Raw genomic sequence first — 12,471 nt, forward strand, 5'->3', positions numbered from 1 at the left:
ACTGTGCAACCAAATCCGACAGTAATCCATATTTCAGTTCGTCATATAAACTGCCAGACGATATCCATTAGAATCAAGCACAAATCGAGGTCAGAATCATTGTAAAATACATCACAAAAGTTCAATACCAACTTACCAATCAAATATGATTTAGACTGAAACAAAAACTGAACAGAAAATATTTGTACAATACAGGATTCATAGGGACTGTGTTTCAAGTGCAAAAAAAGTTGTAAAAATTATGAAAACATGAACACAATGTTGGCAGATGTAGTTCTATCAACTGTGTCGTTTTGCACAAAGCTGAATAGTACAGTTAAAAATCAAATACTGTAGCAGCAATACTATAAAAAATCTTTCACATGAATATGGAACGTCAAGGTCGCAGAAAACTGGAAAGTTGTAAGTAGGCTGTTTATATTTTCTTATTGGCAAAGTTACGTAGCGCTCTATATGAAAATCACTGGCTGTGCTGTGTGCAGTCTGTGGCTAGTTTGCATTGTTGTCTGCCATTGTAGAGGGGCAGCTGGATGTTAACAGCGTGTAGCGTTGCTCAGTTGGAGGTGAGCCGCCAGCAGTGGTGGATGTGGGGAGAGAGATGGCGGAGTTTTGTAATACTGGATGTCAATTATGAATATTAAGGTAAATACATTGTTTGTTCTCTATTAATATCTTTCATTTGCTAACTATCCCTATCAGTAGTTAGTGCCTTCAGTAGTTTGAATCTTTTATTTAGCTGGCAGTAGTGGCGCTCGCTGTATTGCAGTAGTTCGAGCAACGAAGATTTTTGTGAGGTAAGTGATTTCTGAAAGGTATAGTTTAATGTTACTCAGGGCCATTCTTTTGCAGGGATTTTTGATAGTCAGATTGCGTTGCGCTAAAAATATTGTGTGTCAGGTTAAGCACAGTCTTGTATAAATTGTTCTAAGGGGACGTTTCATATGGCGACTTCCCTTTTCTGCATTGTTGTTTTTAATGTAATATTTTTTCTGCTTGAGCTATGTCATGTTTAGGTATAAGTTGCTGCTGTTTGCCAGGCATAGTGTTATTGAATTTGACTTTTGCTAATTTCTTAATGCTGCTTGCTTCGCAAATCTGCGTTTTTTTTCATTGCTGTTTATATTAACTGTTTTATGTGATGCTGCATTGCCTCGTCCCTTGGTGTATATATCTGAGCTCAGTAGATTTAAGTTAGCTTAAGAGGGGTAGACTATATAAGAAACTAACTATGATGACTTGGAAGAAATGCATTGAGAAGCTATCAGAAAATGGTCTGGCAAAAAAAGGGATACTGTACAGTGGAGAAAAACTATTTTTGACAGAGGATCTGAACAGAATACAGAAAGCAGGCTTAGATAGGACTTTTGGGAATAATGATGAACGAAGGGAGATCTCCATGCAAAATACTGTAGTAAAAAAAAAACCCTGTCCTTTCCTTTTGTGTTATCCCACTATGTGTTTGTGTACCCTTGTGTATTTGTTTTCTTCCTGTCTCTGTGTAGTTTCATAGAATTTTTTCTTCTGTTAATATTAAGCTACATTTACTATGATGAGGAATACTGTTATCCTCAAATATACTTTGCATTAATAATATGGTATTTTCTTTGTAAAAATGTTTAGACATTATGTATTCTGTTTTGTTTTAATGCTCATGTGTGAAGTTGACGTTTCAAGAGTGATTCTGATCTTTTATTTTTGTACTCATGTCATCATTCCTGTAACACTGATGTATATGTTTATTTCTATTCTTTTGTAAAGCCCCTATTACTACAAATGTTATCTGTATTGTTATGTTTTTAATGATGTATTTTGTACCTTTGTAATTGTATTCTTATGTTATATAATTGTAATTGACGCCAGTTAATCAAATTAAGTAACTTGTAAGCATTCATATCACTGCACACATTTCTGTTGGTCATAGTATATGGACAATATGTGAGAAGTAGGGACTGATAGTGTTTGCACGTGTGTTAATAATTCAGCAAGGGACTGGATAACAGCATTGCTGGTTCTAAGGACAATTAGAAAAAAAAAAACTTTGTGAGTGGACAAGTGGTGGTTTATGGACTTGCTATATTCTCCGCAAGACTCTTCGATGGTGAATGTGCACCTGCACAGTCGCAACAGATGGCTGCTGGCCGTCTCCACAAGGACTACAGTGGGTCTGCATCTTTGATGACCCACCAATACCATTATTTCTACAAGGACTGCAGTGGGTCTGCACCTCTGGTGGCCCACCAATACCATATTTTCTACCAGGACTACAGTGGGCCTGTCCACAATTTCTACAAGGACTACAGTGGGTCTGCATCTCTGGTGGCCCACCAATACTCTCTACCAGGACTGCAGTGGGTCTGCTCTGTGATGACCTACCTACCAATATTCGTCAGAACTTCGAATGAATCTGCTGTGGGTTTGCTCCATTGTGGCCCATTACCTGTCAGCATGTCAAGAGTCAGCACTGTCTTTCCGTTGGAAGGACACCACTACTTCTTCAAGACTGCATGGAAATCCACTACTTCTGTGTGCAATTTTTTTACTAATGAGACTTTGTGAAAAAAAGCTGTAATTACTATTATGATGAATGATCAGGACTGTCTTTATGGACTGTGAGAAAATTTTAGCTTTTGACCAACATTGTATCAATAAGTGTGTGCCTTGGATATCTTTGTTAGTGTAATTATGAAAAATTTTATCAAATCATTATTGGCCACTGGCCAAAAAAATTTGTAAAATTTTTTGTGGGGAGCATGGGGGCTATGTAAGTAGGCTGTTTATATTTTCTTATTGGCAAAGTTACGTAGCGCTCTATATGAAAATCACTGGCTGTGCTGTGTGCAGTCTGTGGCTAGTTTGCATTGTTGTCTGCCATTGTAGAGGGGCAGCTGGATGTTAACAGCGTGTAGCGTTGCTCAGTTGGAGGTGAGCCGCCAGCAGTGGTGGATGTGGGGAGAGAGATGGCGGAGTTTTGTAATACTGGATGTCAATTATGAATATTAAGGTAAATACATTGTTTGTTCTCTATTAATATCTTTCATTTGCTAACTATCCCTATCAGTAGTTAGTGCCTTCAGTAGTTTGAATCTTTTATTTAGCTGGCAGTAGTGGCGCTCGCTGTATTGCAGTAGTTCGAGCAACGAAGATTTTTGTGAGGTAAGTGATTTCTGAAAGGTATAGTTTAATGTTACTCAGGGCCATTCTTTTGCAGGGATTTTTGATAGTCAGATTGCGTTGCGCTAAAAATATTGTGTGTCAGGTTAAGCACAGTCTTGTATAAATTGTTCTAAGGGGACGTTTCAAAGTTACAACTTCTCTGAAATATAATTTTAGTAATGAGCTTCTGAAATTAAAAACTACCACTAGTAAAAGATTTCTAAAACTGCAATAAAAATATTCGATTGTGTTCATATAAATTTTTGAAACATCGAAACAAACGTGCATACTAGAGTAGGCACCTGGATTCATTCTCACGGTGTTTTTATGAAAGTTTTTTTAGAACTGCAAGAGATTATGTTTTGTTATTTTATAAACAAAATTTAAGTCACGTGACATATTCTTGAGAAGTATACCATTCTGCAAGACACTTGTGAAGTGCAGCACGACTATTATTAAAACTTGCAGAAGTTTATTCTTCAAGTAGATACCAAAGCTTTTACTGTTACTTTAATGAAATCCTTCTTCCGTGCATGATTAAACTCTAGATAATGAGCATATCCTTGTCCACAAACACCCTTCATTATTATCTCCTACAGGTTAGCTTTCTCCAAATTTTCTTTCAAGGGCGTATTTATCTCTTCATCAGTAGTGGCTAATGTTCAGATGCAAATTTGTCATCACTCTTGCTAAAGAATTACCTTTTTTTTTTTAGGGCTCTGTGCCTCAGCCGGTAAAAACGAAGCCCGTATAGGATCGCTTTCTTGTCAGTCTGTCTCTACGACTGTTAAAAACCCTTTTCTCAGGAACAAGTAGACGTATCTTGTTGAAATTTATGTCACACACTGATGACTATGGTCCCTTGCAGGTGTAAAAATTGGAGGCTTTTAAGTTAATCCAGTCAAAAGATACGGCCATTTATGTCACATACTTTGATACTCGCAAACTCACTCATCAGAACCCATTGGCCTAGAATCGTGATACTTTGCAAGAAGTAAGATTTCACCGTACAACTGAAGGGAAAAATCTGAAAATTGTAATTATATCATAGGAAAAAAATTATCATTTTTTTTTAATCCGACTGTCTATACGTCCGTCCAAGACCAATTTTTCTCAGGATCGGGTAGACGTAACAAGTCGAAATCTGTGTCAGATATTAATGTCTCTGGTCATTTGGCAGTATAATAAACGTTAGCTTCTAAGTCAGTGCAGTCAGAAGACACGGCCATTAATTGCATATGTGAAAATTCCTGGCAGATTAAAACTGTGTGCCCGACCGAGACTCGAACTCGGGAACTTTGTCTTTCGCGGGCAAGTGCTCTACCATCTGAGCTACCGAAGCACGACTCACGCCCGCTCTCACATTTTCGAGAATGTTTTAATTTCCACAATGCAAGAGGCAGGCGACTATTTTTATACTGATCAATAGTACTCCATTCAGGCTGACCGTGTCACAATATATATATATATATCACCCGTTACGGGAATCAAGAAACTCGACCATTTTATATAATTACTAATAACACCAAAAATGGTCGAGTTTCTTGATTCCTGTAACGGGTAAACTGTATATATTTATAATTAGGATTTTACGGAACTGTCAGTGCGAAAGACCTACAGGCAGATTTCTTCCCAGACTTTTTGTTGAGAAATTTTTTAGAGTTATGTTTTGAAGCCACTCTTTCAATGTTTTGTTTTTGGTAGTATAAGTACATATTTTAGACCGTAGCGATTTCTTCTGTTAACACTCTCTCAGTTTGAATCACGGTTATATTTATGTTTGTTGTTGAAAAGTGTTATTTGTGAAAAGTTTCGCTTCGTGCGAGTTACGAAAGTACTCTCTCGTTCAACTTCGTTATTTACGGATTTTAATACGTGAAATTGTTGAAGTTCTACGATTTTATATCTGAGGCTGATTGGCTTAAAAATACTAGACTGCGTTTCTAAAATTTTGAAATCAGTCTCAATTCAACAACAGTTAAACAATTTTCATGAAAAAGTTAACTTCCGATCTCAACGCAAAGCGGTCGGCTCACTGTCATTTATTTGAAGAATTTCACTGACTACATTGCAGAAACCTCTCTGACTTTCAGCGTGTAATCTGACGCGAAAACTTAATTACGACAAATATAATGTGTCAATAAATTTACTTTCAATTCCGAGTTCTTGAAATTAATTCTAATTAAAAACAAATAGTATTTGTTCTTCGAATTAGATTGAGTTTGCTTAATAACAGGGCTTGTGAATAAACAATTTACGACGATGTCAAGCTACGTTACGTCAGCTATTACTGTTTTAAGAGATTTTAATGAAGTTCGTGACTGGTTCTCCCAGCTTTAAATAAAAATAAACTGAACACGACCCTGGAGATCGAAGACATCTTCACTTGCCAACTCAATAAACTAAAATTTAGCACCCACGGAAGACAACAAAAAGGGGGAGGAGCCACAGTTTTTTTTAGTTTGGCTTCTTCGATCCTACATCGATTTTCACTTCTGAATTCGAATGGTCCTTTTTATCTTCATACATATCTTCGTCATATGATGAATCTTTTTTTAATATCTTCCTTTAGCCCTCTTTGAACGCAATGTTAGTTCCTGTGTTTCATCTTCAAATTCTGAATATCCCTTGTTGATGGCCTGAGCTGCAGACCGCTTTGGTTTGTTGTTGGGAATAGGCACTCCAGAATTTTTGTGCTCTAAAAACACCTAAGATTCTCTCTACAGTTTCGTCATGTTTTTAGTTTTCTTGACGTCTAAAATACAACAAATAGTTTTCAAGACACTCACTTCCTTCTTACCCGGAATGTGTTCCTTCTCTTATACTGATCATACCTTTTGTCAAAATGAAACCCACAGAATTTCCGTGTGTTGTTTCTTAGAATAGTGACCTTTCCGTCTCTGTTGAGAAGAGCTCTGTGTAGTGACCTTACAGCCTCAGCCTTTAATTTCTTGAGAAGTGCGTCAATTCTTGATATTTCACCAGAGGAAGTTACTTTTCTTTCGGTTTTTCTGTTCTGGAAAGGAAAACGCAGAGGTTCAGTCAAGACATGGTGGTCAAGGAAGTGAAATGAAAAAAAGAAATAACGATTTCTGGCCAGACTAAAATGAGGCAAAACCAACAGCAGAAGAAAATGGTAAAACTGGTGTAGCAGTTACTTTGAACAGTTGAGTGGTAGGGTAGTTCTCATCAGAATCGACGGCAAACCGACGATAACAGAAATTCTCCAGAAATATATGCCAACATTACAAGAGGAAAAAGAGGTAGATAAAATATATGAGGGTATTGAAAATTGATGAAAATGGTGGTGACAATCATGGAGGACAGGAGCGCTATAGTAGGAGGAAGAATAAGACACAGTTACGGGAGACTGTGGCCTAGACAATAACAATAAGAGAGAGGAAAAACTGAGTTCTGCAAGAAATTTTAGCTAGTAATAGCGAAGGCGCTATCCAAGAAGCAGTGGAGGTAGCCTATAATTGAAAAAATCCCGGAGACATGGGAAGATCCCAGATTGATTACATCACGGTCAGACAGAGATTACGAAATCAGATATTGGACAGTGAGGTGTACCCAGGAGCAGATATAGACTCAAATAACAGTTTAGTGATGATGAAATGTAGACTGGAGTTTAAGAGAATCGAACGGAGGAATCAATGTGGAAAGAAATAGAATACTGAAGTACTATGGAATTATGAGATGCGTTTGAAGTTCTCTGAGGATTTAGATATCGCGATAATGGAAACCACAGTAGACAGTTCAGCTGAAGTCGAATGGATATCTCTAACAAGGGCAATCACAGAAGCTGGACAGACAACTGCGACATATCTAAAAAGAACAATCACAGAATCTGGACAGACAAATGTAGGCACAATACAGGTAACTGTGAAGAATACAGAAAAAAAAATCCTTAAACAGATCTACGAAAGAAGTAAATACAAAAATGTTCAGCAAAATTCAGAAACCTAGAAATATAAGTCACTTACGAATGAAATAAGTATGAAGTGTCGGTAAGCCAAGACTTTTCTCAAACAAATGTGAAGAAATAGAAAAGAAATTGTCGTACGACGGATTCAGTATATATTCCTAGAAGCGTAAAAAAATAAAAACAGCTTTCGCTAAAATTAAATGCTGAGGCGTTAACTTTAAGAGTGCAACTCGAATTTCACTGCTAAACGCAGATGAGAGAGCGAATAGGTGGAAAGATTGCACCGAAGGCCTCTACGAGTGCGATGAATATTCTAATGTGATAGGAGATGGAAGAGGAATCAATGTGGATGATATTCCGGTTTCAGTATCAGAATCAGAGTTTGACAAAGTTTTGAAGGACTTGTGGTTTTGTGTCAGAAGCGATAGTTATCAGTCCACCACAATTTATAAAATTAGGCGGTAAGGTGACTAACAAAAAATCAGGTTAGTGTGTAGAATCTATTAGTCTGAAGACATATGATCAGCTTTTCGAAAAAATACTATCCACGCAATACCGAAGATAGCAATGGTAGATAAGTGTGAGAGCTATACCATATTCTACTTAACAGCTCATACATCAGTTAATGACAAGAATAATATACGGAGAAATGGAAAAGGAAATTGAGGATCTGTTAGATGATGATCGATTAGGTTTTGGGGAAGATAAAAACACCAGAGAGGCATTTCTGACGTTACGATTGATAATGAAAGCAACAGTCTACTTTAGAAAAATCAAAACACTATTCTTATTAGAATATGTCAGCCTGCAAAAAGTATCCGACAAGTGTTAGAACCTCATGTCAGTGTACTGTGGATTCCAACTGCGCTCATCGTTGTATTTAGTGGAGGTAGAGGAGAGGGTTGAAGAGGCAAATGGAAAAGTAGAGGGAGGATGATTGGGAGAGAGGAAGCATGGAAGGGGGAGTGGTCTTAGGTTAAAATTATGAAAAATATAATTATGTAAAAAATCTCATTTAAATATTAATACCTTAGAACAATGGGTGTGTAAACAGTAAAGAGCATAAAAGAGTAAAATTGAGATTTGGGGAAGAAGGCAGGGACCAGGAGGTGGAGGGGAGTTGTAGGGTTGTCATGAGTTTAACAAAAGAGGGGGGTTATATTAAAATCGCAGAAGTTCAGTTAGGTAACAATTTTCCATTAAAATATTAAAGATGTAGGTCAATACATATGCAAAATGTGAAAGCCATAAAACATTAAGTTATAAACATGGAAACAAATTAAGTAGCATCTTAAAATATTAAAAGTACCAACAATGAAAGTATAAAATCATAGAGGGCTTGCTCTGAAAGTATAAAAACTAAAATTTTACAATAATTCTTACTAAGATATTGAAAGTATACAGCAATGTAGTATAAACAGAAGAAGACAATAAGATTGTGAAATTAAAAAAGTGGAATTGTGTTTAGTATCTAGAACTAAATTAAGTGTTATTAAATATTAAAAGATTTTAAACACTGAAAGTATAGAACTGTGAGAAGTATAAGACAACCAATAATTCAATACTAATTTTATAAACATGAAAGTAAATCTGCCCAATAAGCTTTTATGACCAAACCTCTGAGCTGGTCTTGATGAAATTTGGCATGGAGACAGCATAAACGATGAGGAAGAACATAGGCTACTTTAGAAACTGTGAAGGACAACATATTTATTGACTTGAAGAATATAACTCGGAATAGCTATTTACTGTTTTAATTTTGAACTTTATTATATTTATGGAGATGCTTTTGTTGTTTGAAATGATCTGCGTAATACTATTTGACGTAACGATTACAATGCTTTTACACATCATCTACGTGTTTAGTCCATACTTTCATATTGATATCAATCACAAGCCGATTGCATTATAGCCACTCAGCGTCACACGTATCATAGCCTTAGAGACATGTATGACTTGCATCAACAACCCGTGGTCATTTAATTAGTGCTGCACGCTAACTGTCGTGAGGTCCCTGCTTCGATTTATGGCCAGGTCAGGTTTTCTTGACTTGTGACTGGGTGCATATGTTGTTTTCATCATTTTATCACCACCCATGCGCAAGCCACTGAAGTGGCGTCAAATAACACTTACATCAAGTACCTGAACATCCCGACCAGTCTTTCCCGGACAATAAACCCATTACGCACATTTAGTTTCATTTTACTGACATGTAAGTGAAGCCACAGGTAACAGCTAGTAAATTATGAAAGTGAAACTATTTGCAGCAACTAAAGTAACAGCGAATAGGATGTGACAGTTATGACTAATTGCATTTGCTGTTGCCTGGTGCGGTTGCACAGCACGCAGTTATGCAGTATGTAAGGAAGCCAGTTTGCACACCACCCTGCTGTTAGGACTGTGTGGTGTGACGTATTTTACAGAAATTTTGGAATGCTGTGACGTCTTAGACGTGGAAAATAATTAATTTACTACTCAGTTGCGTTTTCTAACCTTGCAGCAATATATAGGTAGCAGTAAGAAGTTGTGGTTCACAGAACGAACTTAGCTCATATTACAATGCAGCCATCTGCTGGTGACAGTAAGCACTGATTTGCAACTCTGCTGCCACAAAAGGGTGACAGAAGCAAGCGGGATGTGAAACAGAACTTATTTTTATTTCATGTTTCGGGGTTTCTGTAATAGTATTTCAGGTGAAACTCAGTTTCGACAAATGTGAATTCCTTCTTCATTATTTATATTTTACAAGCAAATGTTGGATTTTAATTATTTATAGAGAAGTGTGCTATCTATTCTCTCCAATATTCCATGGGAAATGATATATAACTTCAAATGAGATTCACCGTTGTGACATTGCTGTGCATCCTCCACTGAACAGATAACCCACTCCCTATGGCCTGAGGCAGAGTTACTGTTGGCCACGATCCATCAACAGTGACTACATCATCCAATCCCATACGAATTTCTCACCCACATAGACCCTAAATTTTCAACTAATATTATTGCCACTGACCTTAACATCAATAGCCAGTCCCACGTTGAACTCCAGCTGTGGCATTGGTTTACTAACTTCCTCGATGGGGAGACAGTTCTTCTCCCACTACATACCCATCCTAAAAGTAGTTTCATTCCTGATGCTATCTTCACCTCTCCTAACCTCCTTGGGTGCATTATCACAGCAGTCCTCGACTCCATTAGAAGTGACCATCTCCATGGACTACGCACCATCCCGTACACCACACACCCCGCCCGTGCACCCACTTCTCCTGCCTCTCCCAAACACATCCAGGACTGCTCCCACACCAATTGGGATACCTACGAGGAATTCATTGCTACCCAACTCGGAAGCTATCCAGTATCCTTCCAACACCCCAGTGACATCCACCATGCTGCCACCTTCCTACAACAGGCCTTGTCAAACGTCATAACTCACCACATTTCAACGAATGCCATCTATCCACAGCATCACACACTCCCTCCACGTGCTCCCCTAGTTCTCCATGAATCCTGTCACCTGTACTGATCTTTTTTGCAGACCTGTGAACGAGACCCACACATATACCACCGACAACTACAACGACACATTAAAAATGAACCTCGCCGCCACACTGCCATAAACTCTTTAAGATATTGACAGGTATTTACCGTCTTACTGGCAACAACGCTGCTCCCTCCTATCTCCTCCTGTACGATAATCTCCCCGACAACCTAAGCAAAGCCAACCACTTTTCGTCTTTTCGCTGACACGTTCACAATCCCAGACGACTCCTACCTCCCGACGGTCCAGGTGCATACTAATACCTCCCTCCCACCTCTCGCTCCTAGCTTCTAGTACCTCAACAACATCCACAGTCACAACTCAGTACTCCAGTAACGATACAAGACACTCAATGAATACTCCATAACAAACGCAACACTGTTCCCAGTCACAACTGCATAAACTAGAGACACCTGAAAGAGTGCCTCTTTTCCTGCCCAGTAATCCTAACCACCCTTTATAATATAATCCTTCACACGGGTTTCTATCCATGGAAAATCTCTCGAATTGTCAAACCTAACAGACCAGCCATTGACGCCTCCTCTTAGCGTCCCGTCAGCCTCATCTCTGTGTTTAGCATGGTTTTTGAGTCCATCCTATCCCAATGTATCCATAAACCCCTACAACAACTCCTACCAATTCCTGTCCATCAATATGGATTCCGTCTCAGTTTCTCCTACGATGATCAATTCCTGTATCTTAATCTCTTATCCCACAAAATTAACAAACGCAAATCCGTCATTTTTGACTCCCTTGATCTCGACAAAGCATATGAGCATGTATGGCATTCCAGCTTCCTCTTTAACCTCCAGAACTATGCGCTTCCCATAAATTATGTATACCTTATCACATCCTTTCTCTCTAAGCGCCCATGTTATGTCACCGTCTACATCTACATCTACCTAAATACTCCGCAAGCCACCGTACAGTGCGTAGCGGAGGTAACCCTGTACCATCACTTGCCATTTCCTTTCGTGTTCCACTCGGAAACAGGGCGAGGGAAATATGACTATTTATATGCCTCTGTATGAGCCCTAAGTTCTTGTATCTTATCAATGTGTTGGCGGTAGTAGAACCGTTCGGCAGTCAGCTTCAAATACTAGTTCTCTAATTTCCTTAATAGCGTTTCTCGAAAAGAACGTCGTCTTCCCTCCAGGGATTCCCATTTGAGTTGCAGAAGCATCTCCGTAACACTTACGTGTTGTTCGAACCTACCGGTAACAAATCTAGCAACCCGCATCTGAACTGCTTCGATATCTTCCTTCAATCTGAACTGGTGTGGTTCCCAAACACTCGAGCAGTAAAGAATAGGTCGCACTAGCGTTTAGCGTTTTGTGTGCGGTCTTCTTTACAGGTGAACCACTCTTTCCTAAAATTCTCCAAATGAACCGACCATTTGCCTTCCCTACCACAGTTCTCACATGCTCTTTCCACCTCATACTGCTTTGCAGCGTTACACCCAGATACACTCCTGGAAATGGAAAAAAGAACACATTGACACCGGTGTGTCAGACCCACCATACTTGCTCCGGAAACTGCGAGAGGGCTGTACAAGCAATGATCACACGCACGGCACAGCGGACACACCAGGAACCGCGGTGTTGGCCGTCGAATGGCGCTAGCTGCGCAGCATTTGTGCACCGCCGCCGTCAGTGTCAGCTAGTTTGCCGTGGCATACGGAGCTCCATCGCAGTCTTTAACACTGGTAGCATGCCGCGACAGCGTGGACGTGAACCGTATGTGCAGTTGACGGACTTTGAGCGAAGGCGTATAGTGGGCATGCGGGAGGCCGGGTGGACGTACCGCCGAATTGCTCAACACGTGGGGCGTGAGGTCTCCACAGTACATCGAT

The sequence above is a fragment of the Schistocerca cancellata genome, chromosome 3, assembly GCF_023864275.1.
Source record: "Schistocerca cancellata isolate TAMUIC-IGC-003103 chromosome 3, iqSchCanc2.1, whole genome shotgun sequence".
In the NCBI taxonomy this organism is placed as follows: domain Eukaryota; kingdom Metazoa; phylum Arthropoda; class Insecta; order Orthoptera; family Acrididae; genus Schistocerca; species Schistocerca cancellata.